The following is a 17,653-nucleotide window of genomic DNA, read 5'->3' as shown; positions in this document are numbered from 1 at the left end:
AACTTTTTCTCACAGTGTTTAAAAAAAACACATGCAAACATGCTCAACATCTCGAATTATTAGACACATGCAAATCAAAACTACAACAAGGTATCACCTCGCACAGTCAGAATGGCCATCATCAAAAAGTCTACAAACCATAAATGCTGGAGAGGACATTGAGAAAAGGGAACCCTCCTATGCTGTTGGTGGGATGTAATCTGGTAACAGCCACTATAAAGCACAGTATGGAGATGCCTTTAAAAAGTAAAAATAGAGCTACCATATCATCCAGCAGTCCTGCTTCTGGGCATACATCTGCAGAAAACCAGAATTCAAAAAGACAAATGCACCCAAACCCAAACATGCACTGCAGCACTATTTACAATAGCCAAGACATGGAAGCAACCAAAATGTCCATCAACAGATGAATGGATAAAGAAGTGGTACATGTACACGATCAATTATTACGCAGAAATGAAAAAGCATGATCATCTCTAGGTCCATCCCTGTTGCTGCAAATGGCATTATTTCATTCTAAGTGAAGTAAGTCAGATAGAAAAAGACAAATATCCTATGATATCACTTACAGTGGAGTCTAAAAAATGATAGAAATGAACTAATTTATAAAACAGAAACAAACCGACAGACTTCAGATATCCTTTACGGAGAAAAATGTTTTAATCGGTTACCGATCATTAAATGTCAACCTGAAAAAATTAAGCAATAAATAACATTGTAAAGGTATTAATTCTCCTCAAATTAGCCTATACCAGGCATTAGCAAACTCAACCTGGAGATCACATCCAGCCTATCACCTTCTTTTGTAAATTAAATTTAATGAATGACCCACAAAAAAACCCACAATGAGACGTCACGTCACACTTCTCAACATGGCTATTATTCCAAAGTCTACAAATATGAAATGTTGTTCATGACATGGAGAGAAGGGAATCCTAGTACACTGTTGGCGGGATTGTAAATTGGTACACCCACTATGAAAACAATATGGAGGTCCTGAAAAAAGCTAAAAGTAGAACTATCGTATTAGCCAACAATTCCACCACTTGGTATATGTCCAAAGAAAATGAAGACACCAATTTGACAAGGTACATGCATCCCAGTGTTCACAGCAGCATTATTTACAATTGCCAACATATGGAAGCAAACTAAGTATCCATCAACAGATGAGTGGATAAAGAAGATGTGGTATCTATACACAATAGACTATTACTCAGCCATTAAAAAGGATCAAATTCTGTTACTTGCAACAACGTGGATAGGTCTAGAATATTTATACCTCCTGAAATAAGTTAGAGAAAGACAAATACTCTATGTTCTCACTTCTCTGTGGAATCTAAAAAATGCAAGAAAGGAATGTATATAACAAAATAGAAATAGACTCACAGAGAACAAATTAGCGGTTATTGGTGGGGTGAGTGAAGGGGGGAGGGAAAGACAGTAGTTTGTTTCTCTAAATCCAATACCCCTGTGTATGAACTAAACAAACAAGGATATATAGTACAACACAGGGAAATATAGCCATTATTTTGTAATAACTTTAAATGGAGCATGATCTATAAAAATATTAAATCCATATGTTGTACCACTGAGACTAATGTAATATTGTAAATCAACTATACTTCAATTTAAATAATCCATAGGGTGGCTGAATGGATTAAAGAAAGTTCAATTATATACTGTATACAAGAGATTCATGGGGCTTCCCTGGTGGTGCAGTGGTTGAGAATCTGCCTGCCAATGCAGGGGACACGGGTTCGAGCCCTGGTCTGGGAAGATCCCACATGCCGCGGAGCAACTAGGCCCGCGAGCCACAACTACTGCACCTGCGCGTCTGGAGCCTGTGCTCCGCAACAAGAGAGGCCGTGATAGTGAGAGGCCCACACACCGCGATGAAGAGTGGCCCCCGCTTGCCGCAACTAGAGAAAGCCCTTGCACAGAAACGAAGACCCAACACAGCCAAAAATAAATAAATAAATAAATAAATAATTTTTAAAAACATTAAAAAATAAAAAAAGGAATTCCTTTAAAAAAAAAGAGAGATTCATGTTAACTTTAAATCCATATATAGCATAAAATTGAATGATTGGGGAAAAAATACTCCATAAAAATCATACTTGCCTGACTAGTATATTATCAGGCAAAAAAGACTTGAAGTCAAACCTCTCAAAGGAAAGACAGTTATCATATAATGATAAAGGAATTAATTCATCAAGAAATTATGACAATTATAAATATGTATGTATCCAGCACTGGAGTCTCTCAACATATAAAGAAAATATTAACCCACATGAAGGGGAAAATGTGCAGAAATAAAATAACGGTAAGAAACATCAATACCCAACTTCCAACACTGTATAGATCATTCGGACAGAATATCAATCAGGAAACATTGAACTTGAACACACACTTGATATCAAATGAACCTAACAGACATATACAGTACATTCCACTCAACAGCAGCAAAATTTCCACTCTTCTTAAGTACACATAGAACATTTCCTAGGGTAGCTCCTATGTTAAGCCACAAAACAAGTCTTCAAAAATCCAAGAATATTGAAATCATATCAAGGATCATTTCCAACCACGATGGTATGAAACTGAAATTCAATATTAAAAAGAATAATTGAAAATTCAAGAACACTTAGAAATTGAACAACAAGTTCCTGAATAGCCAATGCATACAGGAATAAATCAAAAGGGAAATTTTTTAAAAAATCTTAAAGCAAACAAATTTAGAAACACAAAGTACCTAAATTTATGGAATACAGGAAAAACAATGCAATTCAAAGAGTTATGTTTACAGTAATAAATGCATATATTTTAAAAGAATTCTTGAGAGGGGATTAAGATGAAAGAGTAGGAAGATACTGAGCTCCCCTCCTGCCATGGACACACCCAAATTACAACAACTTACACGGAAATTATCTCTGAGAATGACCTGAAGACTAGCAGGGAAGGTTTTCCACAACTAAAGATATAAGGAAGGAGAAACCACAAGGCAGGCAGCAGGACCGGAAACACAGTCTAGTTGGAACCCACACCTCGAGCACAGTGACCCACAGCTGGAAGATACCACAATTGCATAGGTCCTCCACACGGAGGGAAGGGTCTGAGCTCTGCATCAGGCTGCTCAGCCCAGGGTTCCTGCACTGGGAAGAAAAGAACACAGCAAGTCTGGCTTTGAAAACCTGCAGGGCTTACTTTCAGGAAAGCTGGAGGCTAAAGAAAACTGAGACTTTGCTCTCACAGGGCACACACACATCTCACACATTCTCAGTCCCTGTTCAGAGCCAGCAGTGTGAAAGACACCTGGGTCAGACCCACTTGCTAATCTCGGAGAGCTTCTTGGAAAGGCAAGAGGCAGCTGGGACGCCCGCTAGGAACTGAGACATTGGCAAGCAACATTTTAGAGTCTTCCCTGGAACTGATTAGAATCAGGGGCCTGCCCATCTACCACCATGCCCATAGCACTGCTGCACCACAAGGCCTCACAGCCAGACACACTGGGGGCCTACCCTGTCCGCCTGTGCACCCGGAGCACCACACAGCCACCCGTAACGGAGGGCTGCCTTGGCTACCAGCACACCCACGGCAATTCCATACTGCAGGGCCTCACAGCCATTTAGGCCAGGGTCCAACACCGCCTACCAGCTTGTCCACAGTAGTTGGCCCTGCCGTAAGAGGAAGGTGTGTGCATCCCACACGAGGGACATCCCTGGAGCATGTGGCTCTGCTGGCCAGAGGACAATGTGCTGGGGGGCCATATCAGTCATCTCCTATATAAGGCCACTTCTCCAAGACCCGGGAATGTAACAACCTGAACCTACAAAGAGAATTAGGAAACACAAGGAAATAGAGGAGTATGTTACAAATGAAGTAACAAGACACAACATCAGAAAAAGAACTGAATAAAACAGGGATAAGCATTCTAGCCGATAAAAAAAGTGTTCACAGTAATGATTATAAAGATGCTCACCCAAGTCAGGAGAAGAATAGATGGACATAGTGAGGATTTCAACAAAGAGTAATAAAATGTCAAAAAGAACCAAACAGCTGAAAAATACAATAAATGAGATTAAAACACACACACACACACACACACACACACACACACGAGGGAAGCAACATTATATTATATGATACAGAAGAACAGATCAGTGAAATGGAAAACAGAGTAGTGAAAACCACCCAAGCTGAATAGCACAAAGAAAAAAGAATTAAGACTATAGGTAAAGGGACCTCTGAGACAACATCAAGCATATTCACATGAGCATTACAGGGGTCCCAGAAAGAGGAGAAGAGAGAAAGGGGCAGAGAACATATTAGAGGATATAGTAACTGATAACTTTCCTAACCTGGGGAAGGAAACACACATCCAGGTCCAGGAAACACAGAGTCCCAAACAAGATGAAGACAGACAGGTCCACACCAAGACATATTTTAAAGTGCCATAAATTTAAGGTAAAGAGGGATCATAGAAGCAGTGAAATAAAAGCATCTAGTATGTTCAAGGTATTCCCATAAGACTGTCAGCTGACTTTTCAGCAGACTTTGCAGACTAGGGAGGAATGACAGGATATATTCAATGGGCTAAAAGGAAAAAGCTTACAACAAGAATACTCTACCAGCCAGATTATGATTCAGAATTGAAGGAGAGGGCTTCCCTGGTGGTGCAGCGGTTGAGAATCTGCCTGCCAATGCAGGGGACACGGGTTCGAACCCTGGTCCGGGAAGATCGCACATGCCGCGGAGCAACTACGCCCGTGTGCCACAACTACTGAGCCTGTACTCTAGAGCCCGCGAGCCACAACTACTGAAGCCCGCGCCCCTAGAGCCCGTGCTCCACAACAAGAGAAGCCACCGCAATGAGAAGCCCGCACACTGCAATGAAGAGTAGCCCCCGCTCGCCGCAACTAGAGAAAGCCTGCGTGCAACAACGAAGACCCAATGCAGCCAAAAATAAATAAATAAATAAATTTATGGAAAAAAAAGAGAATTGAAGGAGAGATCAGGAGTTTCCCAGACTAGCAAAAGCCAAAAGAGTTCATTCCTAATAAAGCAGCCTTATAAGCAATGTTGAAGGAATTTACTTAAGCTTAAAAGAAGTCTCACTAATTATTGATAGGAAGAAGAAAACAAACAAAAGTAAAAATCTCACTGCAAAAAGTATACATAGAGTAAGGGTAGTAGATCAAACACTTAAGCTTCTGTAAAGAATAAAAGACAATAGTAGTATGTTTTTTTAAAAAGAGAGGGCCCAAATAAATCAGAAATGCAAGAGATGAAGTTACAACAGACACCACAGAAATACAAAGTATCCTAACAGATTATGACAAACAATTATACACCAACAAATGGGACAACCTAGAAGAAGTGGATAAATTCCTAAAAACATAAATCTTCCAAGACTGAGTTAGCAATAAATAAAAAATCCAAACAGATCAATTACTAGAAATGAAATCAATCAATAATCAAACAACTCCCAATAAATAAATGCCCAGGACCAGGTGGCTTTACTAATAAATTCTACCACACATTTAAAGGACAGTTAACATCTATCCTTCTCAAGCTATTCCAAACAATTGATGAAGGAGTGCTTCCAAACTTATTTTCTGAGGCCAGCATCACCTACATATGAAAACCAGATAAACACACTACCAAAAAAGGTAAATTACAGGCCAATATCCCTGATGAACATAGATGCAAAAACCCTCAACAAAATATTAGTAAACTGAATTCAACAATACACTAAAAGAACCATACACCATGATCAAATGGATCATCTCAGCAATGCAGGAATGATTCAGTCTATGCAGATCAATTAAGTGACACACCAGATTAGCAGAACAAAGGATAAAATCATATGATCAACTTCACACCTCCAGCAAAGGATTTGGCAAAATTCGACAAAATTCAACATTTGAATTATGATAAAAACTCTCAACAAGGTGGGTATAGAGGCAACATACCTTTTTATAATAAAGGACAGGGACTTCCCTGGCAGTCCAGTCGTTGGGAATTTGCGATTCCACTGCAGGGGGTGTGGGTTCAATCCCTGGTCAGGGAACTAGGGTCCCCCATGCTATGCGGTGTGGCTTGAATGAATGAATGAATGAATAAAGGGTATATATGACAAAAGGAGACCTAACACCATAGTTAATGGTGAAAAGCTGAAAGCATCTCCTCTAAGAACATGAACAAGACAAGGATGCCTACTCTCACCACTTTTATTCAACACAGGATTAATAGTTGTAGCCACAGCCAAAAGACAAAAATAAAAATACAAAATAGGGTCTAACTTGTAAAGGAAGTAAAACTGTCACTGTTTGCAGATGACATGATAATATGTAGAGAAAACCCTAAAGATCTCACCAACAAATTATTAGCATAAATAAACGCAGTAAATTTGAAGTATACACAATTTTTTTCTTTTTTTTAATTAACTTTTTTGGAGTATAGTTGCTTTACAATGTTGTGTTAGTTTCTACTATACAGCAAAGTGAAGCACCTATACGTATACATATATCTCCTCTTTTTTGGATTTCCTTCCCATTTAGGTCACCACAGAGCACTGAGTAGAGTTCCCTGTGCTATACAGTAGGTTCTCATTAGTTATCTATTTTATACATAGTATCAATAGTGTATATCTGTCAATCCCAATCTCCCAATTTCTCCCATCCCCCCTTTTCCCCCCTTGGTGTCCATATGTTTGTTCTCTACATCTGTGTCTCTATTTCTGTTTTGCAAATTAGATCATCTATAGCATTTTTCTAGATTCCACATATGTGTGTTAATATACGATATTTGTTTTTCTCTTTCTGACTTACTTCTCTCTGTATGACTCTCTCTAGGTCCATCCACGTCTCTACAAATAACCCAATTTCGTTCCTTTGTATAGTTGAGTAATATTCCATTGTATATGTGTACCACATCTTCTTTATCCATTACTCCATTGATGGACATTTAGGTTGCTTCAATGTCCTGGCTATTGTAAATAGTGTCACAGTGAACATTGGGGTGCATGTGTCTTTTTGAATTATGGTTTTCTCTGGTACATGCTCAGTAGTGGGATTGCTGTATCATAACGTAGCTCTATTCTTAGTTTTTTAAGGAACCTCCATACTGTTCTCCATAGTGGCTGTATCCATTTATATTCCCACCAACAATGCAAGAGGGTTCCCTTTTCTCCACACCCTCTCCAGCATTTATTGTTTGTAGATTTTTTTTGGCTGCTGTGGGTCTTCGTTGCTGCACGCGGGCTTTTCACTAGTTGCAGCGAGTGGGGGCTACTCTTTGTTTTGGTGCACGAGATTCTCATTGCGGTGGCTTCTCTTGTTGTGGACCATGGGCTCTAGGTGCATGGGCTTCAGTAGTTGCGGCATGCAGGCTCAGTAGTCGTGGCTCACGGGCGCTAGAGCACAGGCTCAGTAGTTGTGGTGCATGGGCTTAGTTGCTCCACGGCATGTGGGATCTTCCCAGACCAGGGCTCAAACCCGTGTCCCCTGCATTGGCAGGTGGATTCTTAACCACTGCACCACCAGGGAAGCCCTGTAGATTTTTTGATGATGGCCATTCTGACCAGTGTGAGGTGATACCTCATTGTAGTTTTGATTTGCATTTCCCTAATAATTAACGGTGTTGAGCATCTTTTCATATGCCTGTTGGCCATCTGTAAGTCTTCTTTGGAGAAATGCCTATTTAGGTTTTCCACCCATTTTTTGATTGGGTTATTTGTTTTTTTGATATTGAGCTACATGAGCTGTTTGTATATTTTGGAGATTAATCCTTTGTCAGTTGCTTCATTTGCAAATATTTTCTCCCATTGTGAGTGTTGTCTTTTCATCTTGTTTATGGTTTCCTTTGCTGGGCAAAAAAGTTTTTAAGTTTAATTAGGTCCCATTTGTTAATTTTTGTCTTTATTTTCATTGAAGTATATGCAATTAATATACAGAAATCTGTTATTTTTCTCTGCATTAATAACAATCAGAGAAATTAAGAAAAAAAAATTTACAATTGTACCAAAAATAATAAAATACCTGGAAATAAATTTAACCACAGAGGTGAAAGATTTATATATTAAAAATTATAAGACATTGATGAAGGAAATTGAAGATGACACAAATAAATGAAAAGATAGCCCATGCTCTTGGATCGGAAGAATTAATCTTTTTAAAATAGCCCTATTACTCAAAGCAACCTACAGATTTAAAGCAATCCCTATCAAAATACCCATGACATTGTTCACAAACGGAACAAATAATCGCCAAATAAATATAGAACCACAAAATACCCACACTGCCAAAGCAATCCTGAGAAAAAAAGACCAAAGCTGGAGACAGCATGCTCCCTGACTACAATAATCACAAAAACAGACACATAGATCAAGGGAATAGAATAGAGAGCCCAGAAAGGAACCCACACACTTATGGTGAATAAATCTACCACCAAGGAGGCAAGAATATACAATGGAGAAAAGACAGTCTCTTCAATAAGTGGTGTTGGGAAAACTGGAGGGCTACATGTAAAATAATGAATTTAGAACATTTCCTCACACCAGACACAAAATTCAAAACGGATTAAGGACCTAAAGGTGATACACCAAACCCTAAAACTCCTAGGAGAGAACATAGGCAGAACACTCCTTGACATAAATTGTAGCGATATTTTTTGGGGATCTGGCCTCTAAGGCAAAAGAAATAAAAGCAAAAATAAACAAATGGAAGCTAAATAAAGTTTAAGAGCTTTTGCACAGCCATGAAAACCATCAACAAAATCAAAATTCAAAGTGCAAAGTGTAAGAAAATATTTGTAAATGATATGACTGACAAAAGGTTAATATCCAAAATATATAAATGGTTCATACAACTCAATATCACACACAAAAAAATGAACAACACAATCAATAATGGTCAGAAGACATGAATAGACATCTTTCCAAAGAAGATACAGATGGTTAAAAGGCAGATGCAAAGGTGCTCAACATCACTAATTATTAGAGAAGTTCAATTCAAAACAACCATGAGATATCAACCCCACACCTGTCAAAATAACTCTCATCAAAATGTCTATAAATGCCAAATTTTGGAGAGGATGTGGAGAAAAGTGAACCCTTGTACACTGTGGGTAGGATTGTAAATTGCTGCAGGCACTATGGAAAATAGGATGGAGGTTTCTCAAAAAGGTAAAAATAGAACTACCATATGATCCATCAATAACTCTCCTGGGTACCTATCTAGGAAAGAAATGAAAACACTAATTCCAAAAGATACATAAACCCCAATGTGTATAGCAGCACTACTGACAATGGCCAAGATACGAAAGCAACCAAAATGCCCATGGACAGACAAATGGATAAAGAAGATATGGTATATATGTACAATGGGATATTACACCGCCATAGAAAGAATGAAATTCTGCCATTTGCAGCATCGTGGATGGACCTCGAGAATATTATGCTTAATGAGGTAAGTCAGAGAAAGACAAATACTGTGTGATATCATTTATATGTGGAATCTAACAATAATACAAACGAATGTATATGTAAAACAGAAACAGACTCACAGATCTGTAAACAAACTAGTGGTTACCAGTGGGGAGAGGTAAGGGGGGGAGGGGCAAATTAGGGGTATGGGATTAAGAGGTACAAACTACTATGTATAAAATAGATAAGCAACAAAGATATATTGTATAGGACAGGGAATTATAGCCATTCTCTTGTAAAAACTTTTAATCAAGTGTAATCTGTAAAAAATCCCAGATCACCTGAAACTGAGATAATATTGTAAATAAACTATGATTTTAAAAAATAAAAACAATTGGATAGAGGATCTGAATACACATTTTGCCAAAAACAAAACAAACAAACAAAAAGATGGCTAAAAGGCACATGGAAACATGCTCAACAGCACTAATCATCAAGAGGGAAATGCAAATCAAAACCACAAAAAGAGATCACCTTACTGGTGTCAGAATGGCCATCATCAAAATGACAACAATTAATAAGTGTTGCTGAGGATGTGGAGAAAAGAGCACTCACCTGCACTGTGGCTAAGGATGTAAGTCAGTGCAGCCACTACTGAAAACATTACGGAGGGTTCTGAAAACATAAAAAAATAAAACTACCATATGAGTTAGAAATTCCACGTATGGTTATTTATCCAAAGAAAACAAAACAAAGCAAAAAACTAATTTAAAGAGATACATGCACCCCTGTTTTCATTGCAACATAACTTATAATAACCAATATATAGTAGAAACCTAAATGTTCAATGATAGACAAATGGATAAAAAAGTGATATATATATATATATATATATATATACACACACACACACACACACACACACATGTATACACATACATACATATGAATATACACAACGCACATACACATATACATACACACATATATACATGTATCTATACACATATGTAGATATATATTCATATACAGATACATATATGTATATATGTGTATATAAATGTACATATACAGTTATATATTATGTATTACTCAGCCATAAAAAGATAATATCTTGCCATTTTTGACAACATGGATGGACCTAGGGAGTATTATGCTCAGTGAAGTAAGTCACATAGAGAAAGACAAATACCACATGATCTCACTTACATGTGTAATCTAAAAACAAAACAAACACAACAAAACCAGTCTTACAGACACAGTGAACAAATTTGTGGTTGCAAAAGAGGAGGTGAGTGGGTCTTGGACAAGACGGGTGAAGGGGTATAAGAAGTACAAAATTCCAGTTATATGATAAAAATTGACAAGAATTTAATATACAGAATAAAGAATATGGTTCATGATATTGCAGTAACTGTGGATGGGGACAGATGGTTACTAGACTCATCAAGGTGATCGTTTTGTAGTATAATTAAATGCTGAATCATTATGTTGTACATCTGAAACTAATGTAATATTATATGCCAACTATTCTTCAATTAAAAGAAAAAGAAAGAAAGAAAAAGAATGCATGCCCTGACAGCATTTCACCTGAGCCATTTCTTGGGAGTGTGTTTATAATGAACAGCCTTGAGGAATGAGCTAATGTGTCTCCCTCAGACAAACAGGAACCTGCTAACCTCTCATTTTAAAAGCAGCGGAGTCCTCAAACTCAGTGTTCCTCAGTGTAACACAACCGAGTCCATACGTAGCACTCAACTGGATCCCTCTCTGTCATCCCAGTGGGAACTGGGGTGTGGGGAAGGAGAACCAATACAATATTATGCTCGTGCTTGCTGTGCCATAAGTAATAAAACCTTTTGTCTCTGAAAAAAACCTCAATTAAAGAACCTAACTTTACAATTAAAGGAACTAGGAAACGAACAAACTAAGCCCAATATTAGCAGAATGAAATAAATAATAAGGATTAGAGCAGTTATAAAAGTAATAGAAGGACCTACTGTCTAGCACAGGGAACTCTACTCAATACTCTGTAGTGATCTATATGGGAAAGAATCTAAAAAAGAGTGGATATGCGTATAACTGATTCACTTTACTGAACACAACATTGTACATCAACTATACTCCAATAAAAATTAAAAATAAAGTAATAGAGACTACAAAAACAGTAGAAGGGGGCTTCCCTGGTGGCGCAGTGGTTAAGAATCCGCCTGCCAATGCAGGGGACACGCGTTCGATCCCTGTTCCGGGAAGATCCCACATGCCGCGGAGCAACTAAGCCTGTGCACCACAGCTACTAAGCCCTCGCGCCTAGATCCTGTGCTCCGCAACAAGAGAAGCCACCGCAATGAGGATCCCACGCACCGCAACAAAGAGTAGCCCCCGCTCGCCGCAACTGGAGAAAAGCCTGCGTGCAGCAACGAAGACCCAACACAGCCAAAAATAAATAAATAAATTTTAAGAAAAACAGACAAGGGCACGATGAGAAAAGTAGAGATCAACATTCCTGAATAACGTAGATGAAATATACTCAAAATACTGGCAAACTAAATTCAGCAGCACATTGAAGGGATTCATTCACCATGATTAAGTGGGATTTATGCCTGGATGCAAGGATGGCTCAATGTATGCAAATCAATAAATGTGATACATTACATTAAGAGAATAAAGGGAAAATATCATATTAATAGATACATGAACATTATTTGACAAAATCCAACTTCCTTTCATGATAAAGATTGTCAAGAAATTAGTTATAGAAGGAATATACCTCAACACATTAAAAGTCATATGACAAGCCCAAAGCTAACAGTCCCAAAAGTGTTTCTCCTAAGTTTCAGCCAAGACAAGGTTACCAATTCTTGCCCCTTCTATTCAAAGTAGTACTGGAATTCCTAACCAGAGCAAGTAGGCAAGAAAAATAAAGTAAATCCAAGTCATAAAGGTAAACCTAAATTTTCTGTTTGCAGATGACATGTTTTTATATCTACAAAAACCTAAAAATGCCACTTCCAAAAAACTGTTCAAACTAATAAATAAAACGAGTAAGCGGCATGACACAAAATCAACATATAAAAATCACTTGTGGTTCTGTATACTAACAACAGAAACTATCAGAAAAGGTTAAAAAAAAAAAGTCCCATTTACAATAGCACCGAAAAGAATAAAATATTTAGGAGTAAAGTTAACCAAGAATGTAAAAGAGCCGTACACTGCAAACTATAAAATATTGATGAAAGAATGTGAAGAAGACACAAATAAATGGAACGATCGCCCATATTACTAGATTGAATAAATGAACATTGTTTAAAATGTCCATACTATCCAAACGTCCAAAGCAATCTTGAGCACAAAGAGCAAAGCTGAAGGCATCACGCTTCATAATTTCAAACTATACTACAAAGCATAGTAATCAAAGCAGTATGGTCACAGTACAGAAACAGACATATAGAACAATGGAACGAAATAGAGACCTCAGAAATAAATCCACATATTTACAATCAATTGATCTTTGACAAAAGTGCCAGGAATATACAATGAGAAAAGGATCTTCTCTTCAGTAAATTCTTGGGAAACTGAATATTCACAAGCATAAGGAAGAAATTAGACTTGAATCTCACACTGTATACAAAAACTAATTCAAACTGGTTTAGAGAATTAAATATAAGATCCAAAACTGTAAAGTTACTAGGAGAAGATATAGGGGGGAAATTTTTTCTTGACACTGCAATGGGCACTGTATTTTTAGATGTGACCACAAAAGCACAGGCAGCAAAAGCAAAAAAAAAAAAAAAATTGAAAAACAGATTGCATTAAACTATAAAGCTTTGAACAGCAAAGGAAACAATTTACAGCAAGCAGAGTGTACCTACAAAATGGGGAAAATATTTGAAAACCCTCTCTAATATGTATAATAATGCTCAAACAACTGAGTAGAAAAAACACAGCAAATAACCTTATTTTTCTTTCAGGGACACTTTTCCTTGCTTTAATATATTTTTGTCTTTTGCTGCTTTTGAAGTGAGCTCTCAATTACAAAATATCAAACTACAGTCAAAAATGCCAACCACTGGCACAGGATGGAGAAGCCCACAAGTAAGGACAGACAGCAGCCGGTGGCAAGAGGTAGGAAGTTGATTGAAGCTGTGGCTACAAATGCTCAAGTGTCGGATAGCTAAAACTATCCAAAAGGTTGTGCCCTAATATTAGCACAGGTCAGACCCGTCACTACCTTAGCGGGTGGCATCGGTGTGTTTGGGTTCAGATTCCACACAGCAATACAGTTTCTTCCGGTTAAGAGTTCTTGGCTTGCACCAATCACAGGATGGCCTGAGGGCACCGGACCAGTCTAGTAGTTTTTCAAAACACTGTCATAGACCTGATGGATGTACTGGGAGGCTTCAGGAGCTAGCTCTACACTTCGGCGACAGTGTGTAATTTAGGGTTTCTGGCTGGCTATGGAGCTGAGCCAAAACCCAAATGCCATTAGTGAGTCAGGGATTGGTACAGAATGTCCTGTCCTTCCACATTCCTCTTGGCAATAGTATAAACGTTGTTGTTTTGCAATTTGTTGGAAACAGTGTCAGCATTTAAATGACTTTCCTTAATCTGAAACTGAAGTTCATTTTCATTGGGAATATCCTTCCATGTTGCAAGGAAGACCTGGCGTTTCATCTTCAAAAAACATATTGAGTGGGATGAGGCAGCTGAAGTAGAAGACATCACTATTGTTTTTCACAGCTACCTGCAGGTTGTTCAGAGGTTCTATCTTCATGACTGGGTCCAAGGTGTGGAGAGGCAGGGAGATATCAATGCTCTGGTTTGATATCAGTGGTGTAGGGATGGCCAAAGGAGTGCTGGGGATGACACCAAAGTTATTCTTGTTAAACTGAATTGCCAAGTCTATCATGTGCTACAGAGCTTTCTTTATGAAGTTCATTTCCATATAGATGTGCCCTTGGCGGTGAGTCAATGTTCCTGAAATCTCCAAGCCTTTAGCCTTTACTGCAGGCAGCCAGACAGCCTTAGGAACCCCATATCCACCAGGTGCCATGACTATCCCCATAGAGAGTTCACGTTGGTTATTCAGACCACTACTGACCACAGCGGGAGTAGGTGAAGGAGCAAAGGTTGCAGGCACTGATGATGGGGTGAAGGATTGTCCCACCAGACTATGTAGCCCTCCCACCAAGAGGTCCATCTTTTTGAATTATACTTTTGTCTGGATATAAGCCCAGGAGAGGGGTTGCTGGATCATATGGCAACTCTATTTTTATTTTTTTGAGGAACCTTCATACTGTTTTCTATAGTGACTGCACCAATTTACATTCCCACCAACAGTGTAGAAGCATTCCCTTTTCTCCACACCCTCTCCAGCATTTATTTGTAGACTTTTAAATGATGGCCATTCTGACCAGTTTAAGGTGATACCTCACTGTAGTTTTGATTTGCATTTCTCTAATAATTAGCAATGGTGAGTATCTTTTCATGTGCCTATTGGCCATCTGCATGTCTTCTTTGGAGAAATGTCTATTTAGGTCTTCTGCCCATTTTTTTGATTGGGTTGGTTTTTTTGTGATTCAGTTGTATGAGCTGTTTGTATATTTTGGAAGCCCTTGTAGGTTGCATCATTTGCAAATAGTTGCTCCCATTTCATAGGTTGTCTTTTCATTTTCTTTATGGTTTCCTTTGTTGTGCGAAAGCTTATAAGTTTGTAAAGGTCCCATCTGTTTATTTTTGCCTTTATTTCCATTGCCTTGGAAGAATGATCTACAAAAACATTGGCACAACTTATGACAGAGAATGTTTTGCCTATGTTGTCTTCTACAGGTTTTATGGTGTCGTGTGTTATATTTAACTCTTTCAGTGATTTTGAGCTTATTTCTGTGCACGGTGTGAGGGTGTGATCTAACTTCAGTGGTTTACCTGTGGCTGTCCAACATTCCCAGCACCACATGCTGAAAAGACTGTCTTTTTTCCCATTGTATATTCTTGCCTCCTTTGTCGAAGATTAATTGACCATTGGTGTGCGGGTTTATTTCTGGGCTCTCTAGTCTGTTTCATCGATCCATATGTCTGTTTCTGTGCCAATCTCACGCTGTTTTGATTACTGTAGCTTTGTAGTATTCTCTGAAGTCTGGAAGCATTATGTCTCCTGCCTTGTTCTTTTTCCTCAGGATTGCTTTGGCAATTCTGGGTTGTTTATGGTTCCATATAAATTTTACGATTCTTTGTTCTAGTTCTGTGAAAAATATCATGGGTAAATTGATAGGGGTGGCATTAAATCTGTAGATTGCTTTGGGTCCAATGGCCATTTAATAATATTTCTTCCAATCCAAGAGCATAGGATATCCTTCCATTTCTTTGAATCCTCTTCACTTTCCTTTATTAATGTTTTATAGTTCTCAGCTTATAAGTCTCTCACAACCTTGGTCAGGTTTATTCCCAAGTATTTTATTTTTCTGGATGCAATTTTAAAAGGGATTTTTTTTTTTCCATTCTGTTTCTGCTATTTCATTGTTAATATAAAGACATGGAACCAGTTTCTGTATTTTAATCTTGTATCCTGCTACCTTGCTGAATCTGTTTATCAGTTCTAGTAGTTTGTGTGTGGAGTCTTTAGGTTCTATATATCGTACCATGTCATCTGCATATAATGGAAATTTTACCTCTTCCCTTCCAATTTGGATACATTTTCTTTCTTTTTCTTGTCTGATTGCCGTGGCTTGACTTCCAATATTATGTTGAATAGAAGTGGTGAGACTGGGCATCCTTGTCTTGTTCCAGATTTTAGTGAGAACGCTAAGTGCTTTTCACCATTAAGTATCATACATATTGGCTGTGGGTTTGTCATAAATAGCTTTTAGTATGTTGAGATATGTTCCCTCTATACCCACTTTCATAAGAGTTTTTATCATAATGGATGGTGAAATTTGTCAAATGCTTTTTCTGAATCTATTGAGATGATCGTGTCATTTCTGTCTTTTTTGTTGTTGATGTGGTGTATCACACTGATTGATGTGCATATGTTGAAACATCCTTGTGACCCTAGGATAAATTCAACACGTTCATGGTGTATGATCTTTTTTATGTGTTGTTGGGTTCAGTTTGCCAACATTTTGTTGAGAATTTTAGGTTCTATATTCATCAAAGGTTTTGGCCTATCATTTTCTTTTTTGGTGGTGTCTTTGTCTGGTTTTGGTATCAGGGTGATAGTGGCTTCATAGAATGTCTTTGGGAGGCTTCCTTTCTCTTCGATCTTTTGGAAGACTATCAGAAGGTGTATGTGGTGACCAGAGCTTGCACTGGATGTTGAACGGGGCCTCCTCTTTGCTCTGTGGTTGACACAGCCCTCTCGGGGGCAGGGTCTGCTCCCTAGTTATTGGAATAGAAGCCCCCAGGTGTGTTTCTGTGCTGGATTAGAGAGCATAATGAGGTAGGCTGGATTGGAGCATTCCCAGTGGGAGGGGAGTCACTGAGCATTCCTCTGCTGGAGCTGTCCACCAGGAAGTGTGCTCTGCCTTGTCACCTGTCACCCACGGTGTGAGCTCACAAAGTACACTGTTGTTGGCACTGCCCTTAGCCCCGCCTCAACTGTGGGAACACAGGCAATCAGCCCTGGTGTCCCTTAGGCACAGTGTTCACAAAGCCACCAGCGCAGATCCGTAGGTGCTGATCCACTGATGTCAGGTTCCAGGACCACAGTAGTCCCACACATGGACCCACCGTGGCAGCTATGGAAGCAGACTAGACCCCAGCCCAGCCCAGCCTTCATGTGCCCGTGCCCATGAAGCCCACAGCTACTAAGGCTGGACCCGTCCCAGCCACGGGAGTGCCCACTGTCCACTCGGATGTCCCACAGGCACTGAGTTTATAAAGCCAGTGGCAGTGGCATAAATCTGCAAATTGCACAGCCATGGGGAGAGGGCTCAGGTATCAGCCCTGCTTCCTAAGTCAGGCAGTACCTGGGGATCCACTCTGATTTCAGCCCCACCTCCACGTGTGGGCAACCTGTTGGCACTTGTGTGCTCCCAGAGGTCGTCGTAGAGGTGGCACCAAGAAAGAGGCTGCTATGGTGGCCCTGCCCCTAAACAATGATGTTTTGCTTCTATGGCCAGCCTGGTCTTCTTCCGCATACACCCCGGGTTGGGCACATACCACACTCCAGCCCCTTCGGGCTGTCTGCATGCGGCCAAACCCAGTCCACTCCCTCGGTCTGTCCTCTGAAGC

General features: G+C 39.1%; 1 pseudogene; it reads right to left on the bottom strand.

Moving 5' to 3' along the window:
- Positions 1–13,772: 13,772 nt before the first annotated feature.
- Positions 13,773–14,624, bottom strand: LOC133077818 (AP-2 complex subunit beta-like; annotated as a pseudogene).
- Between the last annotated feature and the right edge of the window lie 3,029 nt (positions 14,625–17,653).

The sequence above is a fragment of the Eubalaena glacialis genome, chromosome 18 (genome assembly GCF_028564815.1).
Source record: "Eubalaena glacialis isolate mEubGla1 chromosome 18, mEubGla1.1.hap2.+ XY, whole genome shotgun sequence".
NCBI lineage: Eukaryota > Metazoa > Chordata > Mammalia > Artiodactyla > Balaenidae > Eubalaena > Eubalaena glacialis.
Note: the sequence above shows the minus strand (reverse complement) of the source record. Positions and strands in the feature narration are given on the sequence as shown.